Here is a 25,072-nt window from a genome sequence, read left to right as displayed (position 1 = left end):
CAACCAATACAGTTGCAATTTTTATCATGCATTAAATAAAATAAGGATTAAGGTTAAAACTAGATTAAATCAAAGTTTGATATGAGTACACTTACATTTCAAGCCTCGTTTTGATCCTAGTCTTACTTAATTACAATTGATGAACCTCAACCCCTTTAATTTGATGTAAACTCTTTATTCACTTATTATTATAATAGCTTTATCGTAACAGTTAACAGCCTGCAATAGCTATTTATAAAGTCCTTTGATATTTTACTTTTTTTTTCTCTCTCCTGCTTGTTCTCAACTTCACACGTAGATGAAACTATTTATGGCTTTGTAAAATAAAAGAGGCTTTAATCTGTGTAAAATACTTTCATCAGGTGCGTTTGGCGAGTCAGTGTCAGTGATGGAGGGAGATTCTGTCACTTTAAAAACTAATGTTTCTGAAATATGTAAAGGCGATGACATACAGTGGAAATATGGAGCTGAAAACTCTGTCATTGCTACAATGACAAAAAGTAAGCAAAACGTCTCACCTAATGATGCTGACGGGAGATTCAAAGACAGACTGAAGCTGGACAGTAAAACTGGATCTCTGACCATCACAAACATCACAACTCAACATGCTGGAGTTTATCAACTAGAGATAAGTGGAGCGAAAGAGTCATCAAAAACATTCAGTGTTTCAGTCTATGGTGAGTAGAGATCATTTGTTGAAATGTTCACATGCTATTTACATAGTCAAGCGTTAATACACTGATAAAACACTCACTCAACACCCAAATGTTTTACACTGATTTTCTACAATGCAACATGTTGATAATAAGCTAATTGTTGTGTTCAGGTTCCTCTTATTGTCTCCTATGTTACAGCTCGTCTGCCTGTTCCTGTCATCAGCAGTCACTCTTCACCATTGAACTGTTTATTGGTGTGTTCTGTGTTGAATGTGAGTAATGTGACTCTCTCCTGGTACAAAGGAAACAGTTTATTGTCCAGCATCAGTGCGTCTGATCTCAGCATCAGTCTCTCTCTACCTCTGGAGGTGGAATATCAGGATAAAAACACCTACAGCTGTGTGATCAACAATCCCATCAGCAACCAGACTCAACATCTGGACATCAGCAAACTCTGTCACACATGTGCAGGTACGACGATGTCGACGTGTTTATTTAGTGATCTGATCTCTGTCTGAAGTTGTGGATCAGACTGATTCAATCACTGACATTACATCTCTTTTACTGTCCTTCATATCCTCCAGATTCAGTTTCTTTGGCAGTACCGATCTCTGCTGTTGCTGCGGCTGCTGGATCTCTGTTGATTGTAGCAGCATTTGTAATCTTCTGCATCTGCAGGGAACACAGAGAAATGGATACAGAAGGCAAGTATTATCCTTTTCTTGTAAACAAATAAAATATAATTGTTTTAAAACATGTTAAAAGGCCAAATATTTAAGCCAACAGACAGCACTATTTTATCATTTAATTAAAATGATTCTCATAATTTCTATTGTTATACAAGATTTATATTTTATACTGAGCACTGAGCAAGTCACTCACACACACAAAGCTTTCTCCATTTTATCGTATCTCTATTTTTCTGACAATCTTATGTGTAAAGATGTGGCAGGTGCTCTAAAAGGTATATAAATGATAACTTTTGTTGTGCTTGTTGAACTTAAATGCTGGTTGAATTCAAAGAATTAAAAGTACTTTGTTTTGTTTGAAAATCCCACTTGGGTTTAATTTATGTAAAAATGATGTGATTAATGTGTCTCTGTAAATGTACACTGTTTTAGGAACTGTTTGTGTGAGCAAGAAGTTAAATTTGTTAATGGCATATATAAAAGTGTTACTTTGGTGTTCGATTTGAAAGCCCTAATAATAACACATTGGCTGCGAAGAACCAGATCCGATCAAGATCTGAAAATTTATTTATTATTGTTAAAACAGTTGTGATTTGTGAAGAAGAGATCACTTATGTTGAGATGACATTCTACGTAAGAAACACACGTAAGTAAGACAATTCATTTTTAATTTGTTGAGTATTTGTATAATTGTAACAATTTACAAAAAGGTCTGTATTGTTTAACCTGAGCAAACATTGAACAACACATTAACTATACAGCATTTACTAATATTTGTTAATGTTAGTTAATAAAAAGTACAGTTGTTCATTGTTAGTTCATGTTAGCTCACAGTGAATCAACTAATGTTAACATTAATAATACATCCTGTAGATCTATTGTTTATTCTCAGTTCACGTTAACTGATGTAGATAACCAGTGTTAACTAAGGAAGCTTTATTACACAGTGTCTAAATATCATTGTGTAATTTTGATTTTGTTTCGATAATCTTATGGATATTAAAATCTAAAAATTTACTGGATAATAAAAAAGTCAATTTCCACCACATGAGAAAAAAAATGCTCATCGTGCTCTGGTTTATCATAATTATCGCCAAATTAGAATTTATGAAAATTATCAAAATGATAAAACCTAAAACGTTTAAAATCTACAGTTTAAACAATGAGACTTCAAAAACTCAAATTATTACTTAAAATGTTGAAATTTTGACTAATTGTGTGTATAAACAAACTTGCATATCTCGTAATCTGTATGTCATAGTATGTCAAGTATATCATAATTTGACATTTCTAAACTCATATTTTTTTACTTTGTATGTCACTTTTATTAAATTGATTACAGGAGAATATTATTCACATTGAAAATCAGATTTTCATGAGAAAAAAACAGCACAAGTGTAATGCAAAAATGCATTCTCTTTCCATTGTGAAACTCCACTAACACTAGCTGAGAAAGAGGACCATTGTTGCATTGTTATATTTATATATACAGCAGAACAGTGAATAGTAACTTTTAGTAACTAAAAAAAATAACAATTATAATATCTTGTGTTATGCTTTTTTTCACAGAAAGTTGAAGAGGAGAGTCATGTGAAATATGCACCAATCAAAATCAGAAGATGATCAAACCTAAGTGTTCTGAGTAAAAAAAAAAAAACTTATTGTCAGATCATTTTCATTGGAAACCTCCTGCAACGGACTCAGACTTGGAGTCTATGGATGAGCATTTTCATGTTTGCTAAACATAGATGCAAACTATCCTTGAAAAGGTGACAAAGTAAACTCTGGTATCCATTATTTACAACTAAACAGAAATGTGGTTTAATCTGTTGAGCAGAAAGAAAAAAACAGCTCCTGCGTGAGAACGTAGATGTTCGAACTTGATGTCAAGGTGTCGATAGTGTCTGCCTGAGTGTAAAAAACGTGCAAAAGCTGTTATGTGCAGTACATTTTTTTTAAACATGTTTGCATCTTATTCATCCCTTATGATGTACATGTGCTATCAGGGAATATCCTGTTGTTGTTGTTGTTGTTGTTGTTGCTGTTGTTGTTTTTTGGCCAGTGTCTAGGTCATTTAAAGAATAAATACTATGTATGACATACAGTTTATGATTTGTGTTTGATAGTGGTTAATCATTAATTTTGTTTGCATCAACTTTAATAAGAAACTAACAAACTATTTTTTTTTTATGAACATAATAGGGCTCCTGTCCACACGTAAAACACTGTTTGAAATGTAAAGTGTCAGGTTAAGATCATAATCAGAAAATCTCACCTTGAGTTTCCAATGATAATAGTAGATCAGACACAAATAGGCTATGTTGACCGCTCAAGATATCCACTCTTGTTCCAATAATTCTAGCTTTGTAACCTCCACCTGAGGAGCAATGGGGTGAAAGAGTGTTACCCAACAAATGCATACAAACCACTTTATATATATATATATATATATATATATATATATATATATATAGACATTATAAAATAGGTGTACTTGGCTAGTTCAATGTTCTGGTAGATTTTAGTACCCAGTTCTGAATGGGTGGTTGGTTGTTTACTAGTCACATGTCTATGGTCTGTAGGTATGCATCGGGTCTCTTGTTCGACGTGAGTCTGAGGGACTTTTCACCGGATTCATGGTCCAGCGGGTGAAAATCATAAGCTTGATCATTTTAAATAGCAGCACTCCTCAGCAACAAACGGGACAGTATGAGTAATCGTTCGTGTCTGGAACACGTACAGGACTGAAACTATGCGGTAAAGCTGACACACTGCTAAATGCTCCTGCGTTCATTACTTACAAAAGTGACACAACGGCGACACTTCAACGAGTTTATGACGTCACGCGAACATGAGCGGTAGTCACACAAAACATTCACATTAAAAAATACATATATTTCAGTCAAATAAAGAGCATCAAATGTGTCGAAGATTTCACGCTACATGATAATAAAAGATTAATTACACTTGTGCAGTGACACTAAATGACCCTCTGTTTATAACACAACCACAGCAATACTGGCATCTGTTTTGTGTTTCTGTTGCAGTAATATTTTTTTATTTTACATAAATGACACATCAAAAGTACGTGTACCCACCTAATGCTTCTGTATTGTAAACCTAAAAGCCGCCCTACATGTATAGAAAATCCCAGAAAGCAGATACATACCCTCAGAAATGAAACTACAGCGTTTGACCACTAGAGGACAAGAGTCATTTTCAAGTCTTCTTCTAGGGTTTATTAGCGGTTGGCAAGCAAGATGAAGCAGAGTGCCGCCACCAACTTGTATGGAGTGTGGCCCAAAATGTCTACTAATCCAATATAATATATATTAATAATGGTAATTTTAGATGTCCTTTCGGTTGTACAGAAATTAACCTTCCTATAGCGACATTTGACTCCTTGAACTTTTTTTCTTATTATTATTTTAACCTTTGTAATGCCATTTTTTCTAAATTTATCAAATGCATGTCATCTTTCATGGCAATATTTTTTTTTTAAATGCAATTAAACATCAAATTAAAATAAATTAAATCGATACAATTGGGAGGAATACGTTTTCAGTCAAATGAGATCAGCAACAAATCACTTTTGCACAGCAAGAACAGTTTTTTTTTTACACGATTCAGAGGTGGCATTAATGCATATCATAATAACTATGTTATGAGATTAATGTTTTAAATATACAGTTTTAAATATTGAAATATTGAGATATTTAAATGACTTATGATTTATATTATATTTTTTTCCTTTGACTGATGCACAATTAAAGGTACACTGAAGTGCCTTGAAACACGCAGCGTTATTCTATGTGGTGACCTACTTTTACATGAAACAAAAACATATCGCCCAGCCCCGCCCACTAATTTTGAATAGCCAATAGCATTCCATTTATATCAGCTCCGGCCAGAGCAGTTGAACTCGGTAAAGCCGCATAACCTTATGACAGCCACAGTCTAATAAATCACCCCACAGATTCAATATGAAACTCTTGCTAAAACGATATAGTGATCGTAATCATGCTGAGGCTGTGTAGTTTAATACATGCCGATCGCACATATGATCTGCTCCGGGATATTGCGTCTCTGTGTAGGGGGCAGGACACTACGAACTCTAGAGAGCATTTGATTGGACAGAACGTTTGATGAGAAACTGAAGTGCATGGTGATATCATCAAAATCGTTGATTCATATTGGCGGAAGTGACGAGACTGTAAGTTTTAAATGCCCATCTCTTGTAAACGCGAATTTTGTCTTTGTTTTGCAGCACAATAGCTTATAGATAACCTTAAGGCTAATATGTTCATACTAAAAGCCAAAAAACTTTAATTTTGATTTCAGGGGGACTTTAAGAGAAAACTAAAGAAAATGAGCACAAAATGAAAGATGAATCAAAACCAGCAACTTAGAAACAATAATGCTGCCAAAAAACAAATATACACTTGAAGGTCATAAAAAAGACTCATGAAAAACAAACAAAAAATACAAAAATAACTAATCACCACCTCATAGAATGTTACACATTTTTGTTTGAATATAGACATATTTACTAAATATACAAAGCATTGAAACATAAATATACATATGTGTAGAATAAGCCCCGCCTTCTAAATGAAAGAGCCAATCGTTGATAAGTAATATCATCGTGTCACTGCAGCAGCCGTTAGAAGCTCCAGTGAAAAAGGCAGCTTTGGCACACTCGCATCAAAAACAAGCCTTTTTTGAACGGTATGTGAACATTAGAAACAAGCTTTATGAAACTGTTGCTGTCAGATTTCATTGGTGTTTTCAAATATGAATTCATAAGCTTATTGAACAGTTTTGAAGAATTTAAAGGTTTTTTTCCATTCAAAGAGCTGCACTTGCATGCTCTAGAGGCGTTTCAAAAACGACTGAATTTACTTTTGCTTATATAGCGTCAAATATGAGATTAATATCATGTTTTGCTTAGTTCCATGTTGCTTCTCATCACAGAATGAAACAGAAAATACGTTATTTTATACAGTTGTACTAATGTTATACTGTGTAAAGCTCCGGTCACACTAGACTTTGAGCATGCAAAATTCCATCGGATACTGCTTTAAAAAACTTAAATTCAGCACATGACAACTAATAATACATTTGAAAGGTAAAAAAAAAAATAGTCACTTTACTGCAATGCAGCATTTTTTAATATTTAAATTTAAGGTTCTTTTCATTCAGCTAGAGTTCATGCTGTAACGAATCGATCTCCCGTTGTTGGTCACGGTAGACATCTCCGACCAGAAACTAACAATGCAATTAATTTTTCGACCTATTAGATTGTGTTTTTTTAACGTCGCCTACCCCAACCCGAAACTTTAGCCCATACTATAATACAAAAATAGCATAATTGTTGTACAGTGTGATAAAAATAACATTAGATTGATGTGTGCATGCCCAGTAGCGAATCATGTCTCCCTTCTAGTCTTTATCCACAGACGGGCTGTATTCGAAATCGCCCCCTATACCCTCAAATAGTGCACTATTTGAGCGAACAGCCATTTTAAGTGGTGTTCGAAACCATAGTGGACGATATCGAGTGCACTCATTCAATCCCACAATTCATCGCAGAAACGAGTGTACAACCGATGTACACTCTACAGTTAGAGATAACCCATAATGCACTGTGAGATTCGCTGTCTGTTTGAATTCCCGATCCGCCTCTCACCAGAAGATGGCGCCCCCAGCTTAATCATCCATCCATTCATTTTACAATGCGCTCGTCTATGCCATAATACAGCGTACAAAAGATACAAGTTCGCTGTAAATATAATTAAATTGTTTAAGGGTTTATACATAATTTCCGTGACAGAGTTCAATATAAATCATTAAACCTTACTACTGGAACTGCCCATTTCAAATGATTATTAAACCGCAAGCAAACTGCAAAAACAGCAGTCCTTCCGGTGCCCTTAAACCGAGAACACACTACACGATTGTCGTGCAGATTATGAATGGAATTTGGTCCTGATCACGGATCGTGCCTAGTCGGACATAGTCTGTTCCATTTGGGCTCAGTCACTGTTTGTAGTCATCACAAAAAATCGCATAGTGTGGTGTCTAAAGATTATAATCTTAGAAAAACAGTCGTTGCCAGTCGTTTTCACTAAGATTTTTTAAACATATATTTGCGACTGACACCAGCGATTTTATGCGGCTATGAGGTGGAGATGTGTTCACTGTCGTTGGCATTAATTAGGTAATTTTGTCAAAATAAATGTTCTTGATTACAAGAAAAATACAGATTGTTATTGATGTGATTTATCTCGCCTCTCTTTTCATTCATAACTTAAAGCGATTTAAATAGTTTCGTTTTCAAAAGGGGAGCACAGGGCACAACCTAACACTTTTTGAATTTCACGGTTTGTGTAAGTCTACACGGGGTTCAGAGTACAATTTTTGTCCACATTGCTTTCACACTTGTCTAGTACAAATATGTGGCTTTGTTTCATATTTACAGTGTACACGTTTTTCGTTATTTACCTCAAAAGAAAAGAAGTGAAATGTGACAACATGCCCCGTAGGTAGGGTACATTGTAACGTGACCATATGACAGCTTAAAATGTTATCTGATCGAATGAAACACATATACACAACAAACTAAAATACATGCATTAATTTCAAATAAAGTAATGACGTTTAAAAAAAAATCTAATTTTGGAGTTTGATAATGAACACATCGTAAACATGCTTGGAACAGCCCTGATAGCAACACACATCTGTACAGCAGTTTAAAACAATGTGGACAAATAGATAAAACACATTTAGACATTCAGAAAAACACTTCCTCTCTCCACACACAGCTCTCACAGAACACCACACACATAAACGAGCCAAAATGCTTATATTCTTGAAATAATTTCTAAACATTAAACATCAAGTTATAATGACCTTGTTACATTGTGATGAAATACGTTATTCCATTTGCAAAGATATTTCATTTACGCCACTAGTTGCAGCTCTAAGTTGCGTAGGTATTATTTTTTAAGGTATTAAAAAGGTATTAAAAGGTATTAAATTCAGCTTAAGAAGTTCTGTATATACCCTGACAGAGTCATGTGATGCAATTTCGCAAGTCAGAGTTCACCAAGCTTGAACTTTCAAACGCAGCGAAATGCGGAAATATAATGCTTCGTAATGTTCACAACGCCTTATTTCGGTCAAAATAAAAAAGGCATGTATTGCGTAATAACGCAATAACTTAAGTTGTTTTTACGCAAACAACATATCGTACTTGGGTCATATAACTTTTCAGTACTTTTACTTGTACTTTTATGTCTTAAGTAGCAATACTTAAGTGCAATTTTTTAGTACACTTTCCACCAGTGATTGAATCACAGTCTCATGTTCTTAAAACTGTAATGCCGCAGTGACCTCTGCAGGGAATTTTAAGGAAGACACTAACAGTTATCAGTAAACATTGGTAAAATAATTTTATGGCTTTCCAGGTTTGTTCATATTAAAGGACAACCTGTATGGCTTATTTTAATCAAAGTTTTAGTGGCCACTGATATTTTAAACACAGAAAACACATTTACAATGTTGTTCAAAAGATTTTCTGTTTTTTAAAGAAGTCTCTCATGCTCATTAAATTTCCATTTATTTGATTCAAAAAAGTAATATTATGAAATATTGTAATTTAAAATAACAGTTTTATATTTTAAAATACTTTCAAATATAATTTATTTCTGTGGATTATTAGATTTTTTTTATTAACTAAAGGTTTTAGACTATTGCAAAAAAGCAATGTAATAATCTTTTGTCTTATGATAAGGTTTGTGACAACAACAAAAGATAAAAACTTGCATGTTTGTTACAATAAGAAATGACTGAATGTTCTTGATAGTCTTCCTAATATTTAACCTACCCTTTTTTTCCACCTTAATTATTCATTCCAGTTCAAACCACCCTAAACCAGTGGCAGCTGAGACCTCAGATACATAATATAAGATACTTGCATAAAAGGCTGAATTCAATGAGACAGTTGCCAGGGGAAGCTGCTGTAACTGTTAGGAACAGAAAAACACAGTTTCAGCGTTTTTGAAGGCTGAGGGCTTGAGACCATCTTCAGTTTAAAGGTAAGATTTATATTTGCGTCTTTAGTGTCAAGCTTGCAGCATATGTTTGGTGTCTGTCTTTGTGTCTGCTGGCATGTGTGTTTTGTGAATGACTGTGATAAATGAACGGTGCACAGTTGAGAAGACCAATTTTTTTCAAAATAATGACCATTTGTTTTCTTTGAGTGATCGTTCTGTGTTTCTTATGAAGACCCACAGCATGCCCAAGCGAGTGGCTGTGATTGGAGCAGGCAGCTCTGGATTAACCTCCATCAAATGCTGCTTGGATGAAGGGCTGGAGCCTGTGTGTTTTGAGAGCAGTGATGATATTGGAGGACTCTGGAGGTTTAAGGTTGAAATTAAACTTAAACTTAATTTTAAACAATGTAAATTGAATTTAAACAGATTAACAATAAAGGTAAAGTGTGTCATGTCTGTGCCATGCATGATACTAAAAGGAATTGGGAAAACAATGAGCAATATAAGATACCAAACCCCCTGCCTTAAAAATTTATTAAATTCCATTGTACTACAGTTGATAATGTTGAAATAAGTGAAATAAGTCTCTTATGCACAGTAAAAATAATAATTTTGTGAAATGTTATTACAATTTAAAATAACCATTTTCTAATATATACATACATCAAAATTAGTATTTACTCCTGCGATGTCAAAGTTGAAGTTTTAGCATTATTACTCGTCTTCAGTGTCACATGGACCTTCAGATTGCATTCTATTATGCAGGTTTGCTGCTCAAGAAACAATTATTAATATAATGTTAGCAGTGTTGACAACAGTTGTGTTGCTAATATTTATGTGGAAACCATGGTACATTTGTAAAGATTTTTTTTTTTATGAATAGACAGTTCAAAAGAACAGCGTTTATTTAAAAGTAAATATGTTGTATTATAAATGTCCTTACTGTCCCTTGTGAACCGTATTAAAGTTTTTTTTTTTTCCCGTTTCTTCTAAAAAAAAAAATCTCCAAATTTTTGAATAATGTTTTATGGTCATTTCTTGTTAGTTTTATTATTTTATTTTATTTTTTCTAAATATTTTTATGTTTTTACTTGTTTAAATTGTATTTGCTGTACAGAAGAAAATACACAAATTAGCCCTACCTCACAACTCGCATTGTTAGATGAGTTCAGGGGCGGACTGGCCATCGGGAGAACCGGGAGATTCCCGGTGGCCTGGCAGCCAGCTTGGCCCGCTGTCATTTTTTAAATTTATATTTTATTTTCATATATATTATTGTTGTTGTTTCTGTTGCCTGCCGAATGTACTAAAGGCATTATTTCCAAATTCGCTATTCAATAATAAAACTCTAATAAATCGTTTTTTTTTTTTTTTTTTTTTTTTTTTTTTTTATTAATGCTTGAACAGATAATACAAAAAGAACAAAGCCAAGGGATCACATACAAATCCATAAAATAATGACCAATAATTTAAATTAAAATGATGACAAACACAAACATATACACATTAAAAGTAAATAACATTGATACAAAGTAACTCTAATAAATCGTAATCTGCTTCGCCTTGACGCAATTCGTCTCGCGCACGGCTCCGCCCATCCGCGCGTCCGCCAGAAGAATGCAAGAATGTAGCGCCCGGGTGGAACAGAGAGGCAAAACTGTCCTGTTAAGGACTTCATGTACAGGTCAAATACATCTGTAAACTATTTACTTATTTAAGCATTATACTGCTTGCAAATATTATCAGTAGCAGTCAGTTTGCTGCAAAATTAACAAAATGACAGAACTGTGGTAAAGAGTAGGAACTTTGCAGACAAACATTCACATTGTCTTACAACAAGTTTAGAGGGAGCTTAGGCCAACAACAATACAACCCTTACAAAAATGAACCATGTTTTCACTAAAAACCAAAAACCATACTACAGTTAAACTATGGTAACCACAAATTCTAGACTTTATTGTAGGCTATTTGTGGTAAAACTCGGTTTATACGAATTGTAATAAAAATACCAAAACAAAAAACACGGCAACTACATTTTTACCATAGGCCTTAAAAACCATGGTTAATTTTCCTTATAACAAAACATGACCCATGATAATGCAAAAACATGTTCCGTATTAGGATTTTACTAAATATATATTCAGGATGTAGCTATTATTGTAGGCTAACAAATTTTACATTTAGGTAAGATAAAACAATAGCACATGGTCTTTTATAAAAAGGTAAATGGAGGTTCAAGAGATGGCCTTTAATTATTTTAAGTGGCACCAGCCAATGGATTTAAACTTTTTTTTTTATGTGATAATAATAATGGCTAGACAAAAAAAAAAAAAAAAAAAAATATATATATATATATATATATATATATATATATATATATATTGTCCATGGTTGTAGAATTTGTTGTGGGTTTTTGGGATGGCCTGTATGAGTGTAAGATTTCCCGGCCTGAAGTTTAGTCTAAGTCCATCCCTGGATGAGTTGGTTTTGTTTGCACTTTTGTTGGCAAAAATGCTTCAAATGGCTTACTTATTGTTATTGCTACATATTATGATGGGATAAGAAAGAGTATTTTTTTTTAGTATTATTATTATTTGATCCAAGACATTTTTGTCTTTCTGTCTTTAGTCGCTAAGAATTTAAGGTTTTTGAGGAAAACATTCCAGGATTTTTCTCCATATAGTGGACTTTAATGGGGATCAATGGGTTGAAGGTCCAAATTGCAGTTTCAGTGTAGGTTCAAAGGACTCTACATGCTCCCAGCTGAGGAATAAGGGTCTTATCTAGTGAAATGATCTGCTATTTTCTTTAAAAATAAATATGTATATACTTTTCAACCAGACATACACATGCGCATCTTCATGCATTACGTAACCAGGTCGGAAAGGTCACGCGTTGAAGAACTAACCACGCGTGACCTTTCCAACATGATTTCGTCATGCATGCAGTCAGGCTGGTGCAAGACAAGCCTTTGTGGTTAAACAGTAAATCAGTTTAAAGATAATGACAGGTCGTTTTGCTAGATAAGTCCCCTGTAGAGCCCTTTGAAGACAGAAAGACATGAACATCTTGGATCACTTGGGGTAAGTAAATTTTTGTTCTGGAAGTGAACGTATCCGTTCACATTAAACAATATTACACACCTTTTAACAAAACTTTCAAAGCTAACTGTGTTTTATCCATTAGTGCATTCAAAGTTACTGACTGTGTTCCCCTGTTCATCCACAGGAACAACCTGAGACAGTTGGTTGTTGCAGCATTTATCGTTCTCTCATAGTGAACACCTCTAAAGAAATGATGTGCTTCAGTGATTTTCCTATGCCTGATCATTACCCCAACTTCATGCACAACTCTATGTTCATGCAGTACTTAAAACTCTATGCTGAGCACTTCAACCTGCTCAATTACATTCACTTTCAGGTAATAAAAACCATAACATCACAACTGTTAAAACTTCCTAGATTTACATCCTTATTGGTCCTAGCAAACATACCTTTCAACCAATCAGATTGTATGGTAACAGGGATGTTCCAGAAGCACATTGTGCACAGGAATTTCTGCAGTGTTTAATGAAAAGAATCATTCCATTCATAAATATGACAGGTAGCATTTAGGCTGTATGTGGTTGGGTGTATTTCAGACCACAGTTCACAGTGTGAGACAAAGGCCGGATTTCTCGGACTCTGGTCAGTGGGACGTGGTGACGGTGGATCGAGATGGACGAGAGGAGAGACATGTCTTTGACGGTGTGCTAGTGTGTGCAGGACAATTCACACAACCCAATAAACCCCTCTCAGACTTCCCAGGTGCTTACCTCTGTCATCATATATACAGCATTCAGCACTGAATAGAACTAATTCCTTGCATGGCTCAACTCAATGCATATTATGGATTTAATATTTAGAAACATTAGTATATTATATATCTTTTTCTATAATTTTATTTGCTACAGGTATTGATACATTCCCAGGGACAAAAATTCACAGTTTGGAATACAAGCACCCTGGTCCTTACATTGGGAAGAGAGTTGTTGTCGTTGGGATTGGGAATTCTGGTGGAGACATTGCTGTGGAGCTCAGCAGAACATGTGAGAAGGCAAGCAAGAATTAATTCAATTCAATTCAAGTTTATTTGTATAGCGCTTTTCACAATACAAATCTTTGCAAAGCAGCTGTACAAAAATGTAGGCTACTACAATATATTTCGTAGCTTATTAGTGGTGAATACTGTATGTTAAGCAGTGGTGTCAAAAGTATTCACATTCATTACTCAAGTAGAAGTATAGATACTAGGATTTAAAAAGACTTTTGTAGAAGTTGAAGTATCAACTCAAGCTTTTTACTCAAGTAAAAGTATAAAAGTACTGGTTTTAAAACTACTTAAAGTAAAAAAGTAAAAGTAATGTATAGAAAAAAATACCATTAAGGACAAAAGATTGGGCCGCGCCACAGGGACCTATTGTGCACTACCCCACCTCCCCAAAAAACATTTCTAAAGGCCATAGTGACTATGACAAAAAATTGAGATGCACTAGGCTACCTGTTTCAGCCACATATGCCCAATGAAAATAAAAGCATTTTAATACAATGCAAATACATTAAAGAACCATAAATGTGTACTACTGAGCATTAACATGTTTCACAAAGCGGGAGATATGATGACTAGTTGCTGACTATAAGTATTGTGTTATCACAACATTGTCAATCGCAAACGCTAATTTATTCAAACATCCCTCTACCAAACTACCTACTGTAGCTTCATTTGCAGAGGATGAAGAGAAAGCACCCGTTTGATAAATAAGCTAGTAGTGGAGAAATAATAACTTGAGAGAAATCATCATTTTTGAGTAACGACCCGGACACTGGCTATATCCTTGCTGGAGTGCAGGGCTGGACTGGGGTTAAAATTTGGCCTTGGACAAATCCAGCCCACAAGTTCCCCCGTGAGTTTTGTTTGGGTTATAGGGCCTTTAATTGAAGTAAATAAATGTATGAATAAAACAGGACAGAATCAAATAATGATTGATACTGAATTCAAATGCAACAAATGAATAATGCATTTTTGTCACATAGAAATACATGCAGTAAAGCACAGATTTTGAGCTAGAATGCAGGACATGCTAATAAATTCTGTAAAAATTACTTACTTTTGTAGAACAATTCTACTCTATTGATTTATACTAAAGACAAAATGTTTGAATTTCTCAGAGTATCTTCCTTTATGTACCACAGAAGAATGAAGAAGTTCATACAGGATTAAAATTACATGATGTTGTATACAGTATAATGACAATTTTTATTTTTGGGTGAACTGTCCCTTTAAGAACTTTAATATGTGTAGTAAACACCTTATTTATATAAGGCACTGATATTTATCCTTAATCAGGCTCTTACTGAATTAACATTTTTCTCCAATTAAAATGAATTACAACTTAACATTTAAAAAGGAAGAAATTTTTGCTTAAAATCCAGATATTAACTGACAAGTATTAGTACGATATCGTCACAAGAAAACATTACAATAGCTATTTTTTTTAATTCATAATAATAAACAATAATTTTTTTTATAAAATGACAGTAATTATGTATTGGCATTTATCACTTTACCTCATCCTGCAGCTGTTTTCAGCAGCCCAGCAGAACCTACAGAACCTTTAATGTTCTCATATCCAGTACCGCCGCTCCCTATACGCAGAGTACGCAGTCTGCGTAGGGCACCAAGTCCCAGGGGGGCACCATCCCAGCTGCTCAAAAAAAATATTTGTATTATTTTATTATTTTTATTATTATTTATTTTAGTTTTTATATAGCCTTTTTTAATAATAAATTAATATTAATAATATACATATACAAATAAACAAAAATATAAACGTATAGGCTATATTGCATTTTCTGTGAATGCAGAGTAGGCTAGTAAGCACACGTGATGACGCGCAGCGACGTGCCTTAACCTCTGTTTACGGCTGCCTATTTGGCCAAAAATGATGATAATAATTGATGAACAATATGCCTGGTCCTGGAAAGAGACATCAACAGTCCGCCGCCGAGAAACGAAAGAAAAAAAAGCCCAATATGAAGCCCGTGCATCACTTAGGTACGTTCATAATCCTGTGAAACTTTATTTTATTCTGTCGACGTTAATAGTGTTTTAATGTCGGTAATAATTTCACGACTAAGGCATCTTTCTTAATATGAATACAAGCAGATCTAAGTAAACAAAATGACTTAAAATGCATTATATTAAAACACAGAGGCAATTATGATTATTGATTAATAATGACCATATGGTGACATTAAATAACAGTGTTAAAATACATAATCTAATACAAAAGTAACAGTTTACATTACAATTTTAATAGAAATGCCTGAAAAGGGCACCAAAGGTCTGGTAAATGCAGTTGTTACACTTACATGATGATCGAATTCCTTGTTTAATATTGACCAAAATTAAAATGTCCACATAATCTTTCCTATCATTTCCTCAACAAAAATATGTGGACATCATAACCCTTGTCTGCTTTATTGTCAAAGTCTGCTTTATTGTCAAAACTGCGACATGTACAGTGCATGTACAGGTAAAAACACAGAATAAAAATATATTTACAAAAATACAGACAAATACAAATATTATATATTCTATAAAACACAATTTACAAGCATGGATATGATAGAAAGATAGATAAAAAGGCAGATAACCATGCTTTTTATCATAGTAAAAACTTCCTTTTTGTATGATTCTGAGATTATTAAATCAATCAGACAACTGTATTAATAAAATCATAGCCATTGGAGGTAAATCTTTTTTGTTGATAAAACTCTTGCTCTTGATCTTGCTATTTCGCTCTTTATTTACCTTTTTGACCAAAAATAACTTCCGTAATATTTGGGGGAGGGGGCACAAAAGTAAATTTCTGCTTAGGGCACCCATTTGGCCAGCAGCGGCCCTGCTCATATCACACAACTGCCTAACACAACTCTTTTTAAATCTGAATGCGTCAAGCAACTTGCGCTGTTTATCACTTTACATCGTGGTGGAAGCGCAGCGTACGTTCGTCAGCGCTGTGCGGGTGACTGATCCCGCCGCTTCACACATTTGGGCTATTTGCAGTTTCGAATGTCATTTAAAATAGCGCCTAATATGGAGGAGGTCTGCCTCGCTTCGGCGATCGGCCCAGTGGGCCCACCGGCAATGTCCCGGTTCTCCCCGATGGCCAGTACATCCCTGCTGGAGTGTGACGTGATTTGTGTCACGTGCAGGTGTGATGGATCGCGTACAAACCAATAGGGTGTCGGAATGGGATATGTTTATACTTCTCATCCAACCACAACCAAATTCACAAATTCATGTGAATGGCGCAATTTATCTGGATAGTTTTTTTTTTTCTTTTTTGAACGATGACATGAATGAACACAATTGAGCCGAAAAAAATAGGAGTAACGAGTCTATTTTTAAAATGTAAGAAGTAGAAAGTACAGATAATTGCTTGAAAATGTAAGGAGTAGAAGTAAAAAGTAGGCTGAAAAATAATTACTCCAGTAAAGTATAGATACCCAAAAATTCTACTTAAGTAAGGTAACGAAGTATTTGTACTTCGTTACTTGACACCTCTGATGTTAAGTCGATGTACATATGATATAAATGTTAAAAGCAGTAACGGTGTAATCAAACTGATCATGAACACTAATTGTAATGATTATGTGCTGTAATCAAACTTGTAGAAAAATCACGTAGTGCTGTATGTTGTTTCAAGGCTGGCGTCATCGGCGGTCCTCTGAGGGGTTGGCATCATCTCTTCCCGGGTATTCTGAATCCAGACTGAATCTTGTGTAAATCCTAGTTACCACGGGATGGAAATCCTGTGGCAGAAACAGAGAAACAAATAGAGAAATAATTAGCGTAGCTGCTGTTCCAACCAAGCAAAAATTATGTGTTTAGCCCAAGCTGAAGAATGTTGAAGTGCATTTGATCAGGTGTAACTGAAGTACCACGTTATGAGATACATTATTTGAATGCTTGACTAAAGAGACGAGTCTTTAATCTAGATTTAAACATAGAGAGTGTGTCTGAACCCCGAACGTTATCAGGAAGGCTATTCCAGAGTTTGGGAGCCAAATGTGAAAAGGCTCTCCCTCCTTTAGTGGACTTTGTTATCCTAGGTACTACTAAAAGTCGAGAGTTTTGCGACCTTAGGGAGCGTGAGGGATTGTAACATGTTCCGTAGCTTAGCAATGTTTCTGAGATGGAAGAATGCTGTTTTTGTAACATAGGAAATATGATTCTCAAAAGACAGGTTGCTGTCTAATATAACACCCAGATTTTTGACTGTAGAGGAAATAACAGTACATCCGTCTAGTTGCAAATTGCAGTTTAAGAGATTCTGTGTACTGTTTTTTGGTCCAATAAGTAATATCTCTGTCTTATCTGAATTTAATAGTAGAAAATTATTGGTCATCCAGTCTTTCACATTTTTAACACACTCTGTTAACTTTGCTAAATTAGAAGTTTCATCTGGTCTTGTTGAAGTATATAGTTGAGTATCATCAGCATAACAATGGAAACTAATCCCATATTTCCTAATAATATTACCGAGGGGTAACATGTAAATTGAAAATAGTAGAGGACCTAGGACAGATCCTTGTGGCACTCCATACTTTACTGGTGTTAGCTGCGATGACTCCCCGTTTAAATAAACAAAGTGGTAGCGATCAGTCAGGTATGATCTGAACCATCTTAAAGCCTGCCCTTGAATACCTGTATGGTTTTGTAATCGATCTATGATTATGTCATGATCTATAGTGTCGAATGCAGCACTAAGATCAAGTAAAACTAGCAATGAGACGCAGCCTTGATCTGACGCAAGTAGCAAGTTATTTGTGATTTTTACAAGTGCAGTTTCTGTGCTATGGTGGGGCCTAAAACCTGAGATTCTTCAAAGAGATTATTATTTTGCAAGAAGGAGCACAATTGAGCGGACACAACTTTTTCTAGAATTTTAGACATAAATGGAAGATTAGAAATGGGTCTGTAATTTGCCATTTCACTAGGGTCTAGCTGTGGTTTCTTAAGAGGTTTAATGACGGCTAGTTTGAATGGTTTTGGGACATGACCTAGAGATAACGATGAGTTAACAATATTAAGAAGCGGTACTTCTGCTACAGGTAACAACTCTTTTAATAATTTAGTGGGTACAGGATCTAATAGGCATGTTGTTGGTTTAGATGTGGTGATAAGTTTATTTAATTGTTCCTGTAGTTGTAAAGCACTGCAGTTTTTCTTCGGGTGTAATGACTAATGGTGAAGTATCATTTGCTGTAGTATCTTTATTAGTTATTGTATTTCTGATGTGGTCTATTTTATCAGTAAAGAAATTCAAAAAGACGTTACTATTAAACTGTGCAGGAATATTCAGGTCAGGTGGCGTTTGGTTATTTGTTAATCTAGCCACTGTGCTAAATAAAAACCTTGGATTGTTTTGGTTTTTTCTATGAGTTGGTGGATGTACTCAGCTCTAGCAGCTTTTAAAGCCCGTCTATAGCTGGAAATACTGTTTTTCCATGCAATTCTAAAAACTTCTAAGTTAGTTTTTCTCCATTTACGCTCAAGATTACGAGTTTCTTTTTTTAGAGAATGGGTATTTCTGTTGTACCATGGCACAGTACGTTTTTCTCTAACCTTTTTAGCTTGATGGGGGCAACAGCTTCTAATGTGTTAGAGAAGATAGTGTCTATGTTACTAGTCATTTTGTCTAGTTCATGTTTATTTATGGGTGCATAGAGCAGTTGAGATAAATCAGGCAGGTTATTTGCGAACCTATCTTTGGTAGCAGGAACAATAGTTCTGCCCAGACGATAGCGCGGAGCTATATAGTTAACGTCATTAATACGCAGCATGCACGATACGAGGAAATGATCGGTAACATCATCGCTTTGAGGTACGATATCTATATCAGTAGGATCAAGTCCGTGAGTTATAATTAAATCTAGTGTATGATTAAAACGATGAGTGGGCCCGGTGACATTTTGTTTGACTCCAAAAGAGTTTAACAGGTCAGTAAACGCAAGTCCTAACGCATCATTTGTATTATCAACATAAATGTTAAAATCCCCAAAAATTAATGCTTTATCAAAATTAACCAATAGGTCTGAAAGGAAATCTGATAATTCTTTTAGGAAATCTGTATACGGCCCTGGAGGTCTATACACAGTAGCCAGAGCAAGAGATAGGAGAGATTTCTTTTGCATATCTGACAGAGTAACATTAAGTAGAAGTACTTCAAATGAATTAAACCTGTACCCTGTTTTCAGAGTAACATTGAAAATATCACTATATTTTGTTGCAACACCACCGCCACGACCAATCTGACGGGGCTCATGCTTATAACAGTAGTTTGGTGGAGTAGACTCATTCAGACCAATATAATCATTTGGTTTTAGCCAAGTTTCAGTCAAGCAGAGTACATCAAAACTATTATCTGTGATCATTTCATTTACAATAAGTGTTTTGGGTGTGAGTGATCTAATGTTTAGGAGCCCAAGCTTTAAAAATTGTTTTTGTTCATTTATTGTGCATTTTTCTGGTTTAATCACGATTAGATTTGTTCTAGATCCTGCATTAAATTTTTGTTTTGACCTCACTATTCGAGAAACAGACACAGTCTTTATAGATTGGACAGCACCAATGCTATCGTTTAAATGTGCAGAACAAAAGCCATCAACGCAACTATTTGAAGATATGCTTACTAGTCAAATGGAGCGCAGCGTCCTGGAGATGTTGTCCGACAGCAGTTCTGCTCCGACTCTGCTGGGGTGCAGGCCATCAGTGCGGAAAAGCCTAGGACGCTCCCAGAAAAGATTCCAATTATTAACAAAGAGCAGTTTCTGTTCTTTACACTATGACAACAACCATTCATTTAGAGCAAAAAGTCTACTGAACCTTTCGTGTGCACGTCTATACGTGGGAAGCGGTCCTGGCACGATGATCCTCGTCGTGGGCGATGTGCTGCGTACCTTCTTGATCAGGCTCCCGAAATCCCTCTTCAAGACCTCCGTCTGCCGCAGCTTGACATCGTTCACCCCCGCGTGCAGGACGATCGCACCGAAGCTCACATCATCCTTCAGAATGGCAGGTATCTGTGAAGAGACATTGAGAACGTGAGCACCAGGAAAACAGCGAGTGTGCACTTTACCGTTAGCTAAGTTAGCACGAACGTACCGGACAATGGAGTCTCCGATGATCACAGCATCGCGTTCCGTCTCGTGGAGGGGAGCAAAGCGGTTTCGGGTGGAGATCTCGAAGACCGGAGGCGGCGGAGGTGGAGAGGTCCTCGCCCGGGGCCTGGCTCGCGTCTTCCGCTGCTGCTGCACCCAAGGTCCGTGGAGTCCCACACGGAGTAGAGGTTATGGGAGTGTTAGGATCGCGCTGTATACTTACCCGGGCAGATTCGAGTGCCCGAATCTGTATAATAAAATATTATACAATACAATATTATAGAATTAATACTTTGAGCCGAAATTGGAGGGGCCACATGCCCCTGATCTGGCTAACACCAGCCAATAAGAAGAGGAGAAGTGTGGGTCTGCTGTCACAGTGGTGTTTTGCATTGCAGCACGGTGAGAGGGAAGGGTGGCCCAGATTTACAAGTGTCTGATAAGTTCAACCAAAGGTGGCCCTCCAGCACCACCAGGTTGGCCATGGCTTTGCTGTTTGCCTGTGCAGTGGCCTATGTAGTGCTCAGAGCCAGGTCACTCACTGCGCGTAACTCCTTAAAGGTGTCAGAACTCGGGCCGGACTCGTCCATTGTGCAGAGAAGTTTGGCCCAAAAAACTTGTAACATTGTCAATGCATGAAGCCTTAAGCCAGCCTGGAGGAATGAATGCGCATCAAGTAGGGAGAGCACCATGAACTTCCAGGAAGGACGATGTCGGCCTCTGGCGGGAAGATATACCAATTGTCTAGGCGGCTGTGGGCGGGCTCTTTCGGAGCTCAAGAAAATCCAAGCCGAATTCCTCCATGGCCTAAGTGAGGACACGAATCAGCTTGCTGTCCAAGGCAGCCCCTCTTGAGGAGGAAGTAAAAAGAATGGCATCTACGCTAATATTAGTCTGTTTCATTCTTATTCCGAGGTCACCGTAGCCTCCAGACCCAGCCTGTATCCAGATCAGATGGTCACTCCAGTCCCCCGGATCCAGTCCGTACCCAGCTTAGATCATGGATCACCACCTGGAGATGACTTCAATAGCCGTGGATGTCAACCAGATGAGCTCCAAGGCGGATCATCAATAAAGACCTCGCCAACCTTGACGGCCATTGGCGCTACACTACAGGATCCTGATGAGTTCTCTACAATCAGACATTGGTACAAACTGTTGTTTGGTCTGGCCAGAGGAGAACTGGTCCCCCGACTGAGCCTGGTTTCTCCCAAGGTTTTTTTTCTCCATCTCTGTCACCTGTGGAGTTTTGGTTCCTTGCCGCTGTCGCCTCTGGCTTGCTTAGTTGGGGACATTTTCCAGCGATATCGTATACTATTTGAACTGAACTGACGATGATATCACTGAATTCATTGATGAACTGCCTTTAACTGAAAATTGATTGTTACAATAATGCGTTACTTACACACTATTGTGCTGTTTAAATACTGTGCAGTTGCTTTGACACAATCTATTGTAAAAGGCGCTATATAAATAAAGGTGACTTGACTTGACTTGAAGTAGGGCTGTGCAATTAATCGAAATTCAGTTTCAATTTTGGCTTCAAACAATCATGAAAATACAGCAATCAAGATGAAACGATTATCGTGCCCCATTCCGCCCCCTTACTAGTGGTGAGATTTCGATCCTCCATAAAAGCCTAATTTCACATACAAATCAGCAAAATCATGTAACAGGACTTTCATAAAGCAGGACGTGCTTGATTTATCATGTTTCTTTCATGTTGTGTTTTTATTAACATGTAAGAAAACTTGCACTGTTCTGTGTCTGCGCTCATAGACTGAGCAGAACATGGACATATTAAGTTATCATTTAACTCAAGCTGTGCGCCTAAACGGTCAAATACATGCAAAACTATTTCAAAAATAGGTTCTATTGTATTTTGTCGCATCGCTGCGCACCACGCCATTCGCGCCACACCAAGTGCCAGTGCAACATTTTCAATGACAATTCAATTTTAAGGCAATTCGGTCTTGTGTTTGCCGGATGTTTGGAAAAGTTGACGAGAGGCGTTCTTTCAGGCTCTGAACTGCTTGTTTCTTCTTTAGAATCCGGCAAAGAGATGATCTTCGTGCTGAAGGAGAAAATTTCGGATGAAATCGCGCTCAGAGCCGACTTACCTGTCAGGCACCTCTGCCTCTTTTGGCAGGTTGAAGCGCCAATTGTTCGTGTATAGCTACACAAACATGAACAAATCAGGCTTTAGTATTCAGAGTAAATAAGCATTATTATTTAGATTACCCATAAGCATTCCAAACACAACGGGAGAGACCGTTCAATTGGGAATCACATTCACTGGTCACTCTTTTAGTTCTCATTAACATTCTATTATTCTCTTTAGACAAGCTCAAATTCATTCTCATCTATCCACAGATTCAATTTCCTCTTCTCAGTTCTTCCTTTTTGTCACGCTCTTAGACGTTCCTCAGTACCCGGAAAGGTTCTTGGGTCATAGGCCGCATGTTCAGTAGAGGGCTTCCTCTAGATATGACACTGATGACACGAGCTCGCCATCTGATGGACTCTCTTATGCCTCGAGCTCTGCTCAACTGGATTATGGAGAGAAGTGTCAATCAGAGATACGATCACAAGCTGTATGGACTACAGCCTCCACACAGGTGAAAAGCCGAAACATGATCCTCAAAGACTCTTTCCAAACTCTTTCTTTGTTGATGATTAAAGTAAAGCCTTGACAGTTAAAAATGTATCTCATAGTTTAAAGTGACCTTTACTCATGTTTTGTGACTCCAGGATCCTCGACCAGCATGTTACTATAAATGATGACCTTGCAGGTCGCATTCTGGTAGGAGAGCTGGTGATGAAAGCAAATGTGAAGAAGTTCCAAGGCTCAACGGTAGTCTTTGATGATGGGAGTGTAGAAGAGAAGATTGATGCAGTGATCCTATGCACAGGATATGATTATGGATTCCCCTTCCTTCCCACCTCCTTAAACTCTGGTCCTGATGGAGATCTGAAACTCTATAAAAAAGTCTTCCCTCCATCTCTTGAGCGTCCAACACTGGCCATCATGGGCCTTCTGATGAACAAAGGGGCGATCATGCCAATCGTTGAACTACAGGCACGCTGGGCCACCAGGGTCATTGCAGGTAATGAACAACCATGAAAAAAGTAATTATCAGAGCAGTAAATGTTTATACTTTGAAAACTTATTTTCATATATCAATTCTCCTGTTCTTCAAGGACTTAACCAACTTCCTCCAGCTGAAAAAATGGCTAAAATGATTGAGAGAGACATGAAACCATACTTAAAAAGGTAATAATTATTTACTTAGATGATCATTTCAAATAGGTATAATTTTTACAGTTAATGTTTTGTCTCCACAGTTACCCCCCAAAACTGGCTGCCCTTCAAGTGAACAACATCCAATACCTAGACACACTAGCAAAGGAAGTGGGAGTCTCTCCAAACATTGCTTGGCTGCTCCTAACGGACCCTGCTGTTGGTTTGAGAGTTTTCTTCGGGCCCTGTACTTCATACCAGTTTCGACTGAGCGGACCGGGGCAGTGGAGAGGTGCCCGTCAGGCCATCCTTACCCAATGGGATCGTGTGGCCAAACCCATGAAGACACGACCAATTCCAGAACCTTCTTCCTTCAGTTTATTTTTTTGGCTGGGCCTGTCAGGAGGGGCTGCAGTGATTTTTTCTTTAATGGCAGTGCAAAAGAAAATCCCACTCTTTGTCTGAATATCGATTAGATCCCCCTTACTTGATTTTTGAAAGCTCTGTTTTGTATTTGTACTTTAACCTAATTGTTTCTTAATCTGATTCATTATATTTTATAATCTGTGTAATAAATAATATGTTAAATGTTTTATTCTTTTGAGAAAATTATAAATAATCGTCATCTAACAAATTAATCTAACAAGTGTTACTAGTTGTCAATTTTTTCCCTTATATCTATCTCAAAACAAGTGCTCTGCCAGATTTTCCAGACATGAAAATTATCTTTCATTTTTCAACCAGGTAATGGTAATGTTATTTATCTTTTGACAATCATCACAGAGGTTAAGTACTTAAAGCAGAGCTGCTTGTTTGTCCAAATATGACTGAATCCGATGCTTTGTGATCTTTGGAAAGTGATCTATTGCGTAAGTCTCGTTAGCAGATATATCAGAGCTTCGAAATTCCTTGTAGTTGATATCTGATGTTTGGTAGTTGATCAGTCTTGTGTCATTTTCAATCTATTGCAATCCATTGTACATATATTAGTGAGCAAATTTCTTGGTCACATAATGATCTTTTTGCTAAGACACCATTTGGCAAGACAATGCATCAACCAATCAATGAAAGTACCAGAGCCCTCCAGAAGATTTAGAGGTGTAGGAAGAGAGAGATTATGAGGACATTCTTGTTGAGAACATTGCCAAATTTCTCCACTGCAGCAGAACCACTGATGATTCAAATGGAGCCAAATTATGAATACCAAATTCCACTTGCTAAA

The 25,072-nt window shown here is 36.6% G+C and overlaps 1 pseudogene; it reads left to right on the top strand.

Moving 5' to 3' along the window:
* Positions 1-9,643: 9,643 nt before the first annotated feature.
* LOC141337995 (flavin-containing monooxygenase 5-like) lies at positions 9,644-24,348 on the top strand (annotated as a pseudogene).
* The last annotated feature ends 724 nt before the right edge of the window (positions 24,349-25,072 follow it).

The sequence above is a fragment of the Garra rufa genome, chromosome 7 (assembly GCF_049309525.1).
Source record: "Garra rufa chromosome 7, GarRuf1.0, whole genome shotgun sequence".
Lineage (NCBI taxonomy): Eukaryota > Metazoa > Chordata > Actinopteri > Cypriniformes > Cyprinidae > Garra > Garra rufa.
The sequence above is the reverse complement of the archived record's forward strand: the minus strand, read 5'-3'. Positions and strand labels throughout refer to the sequence as shown.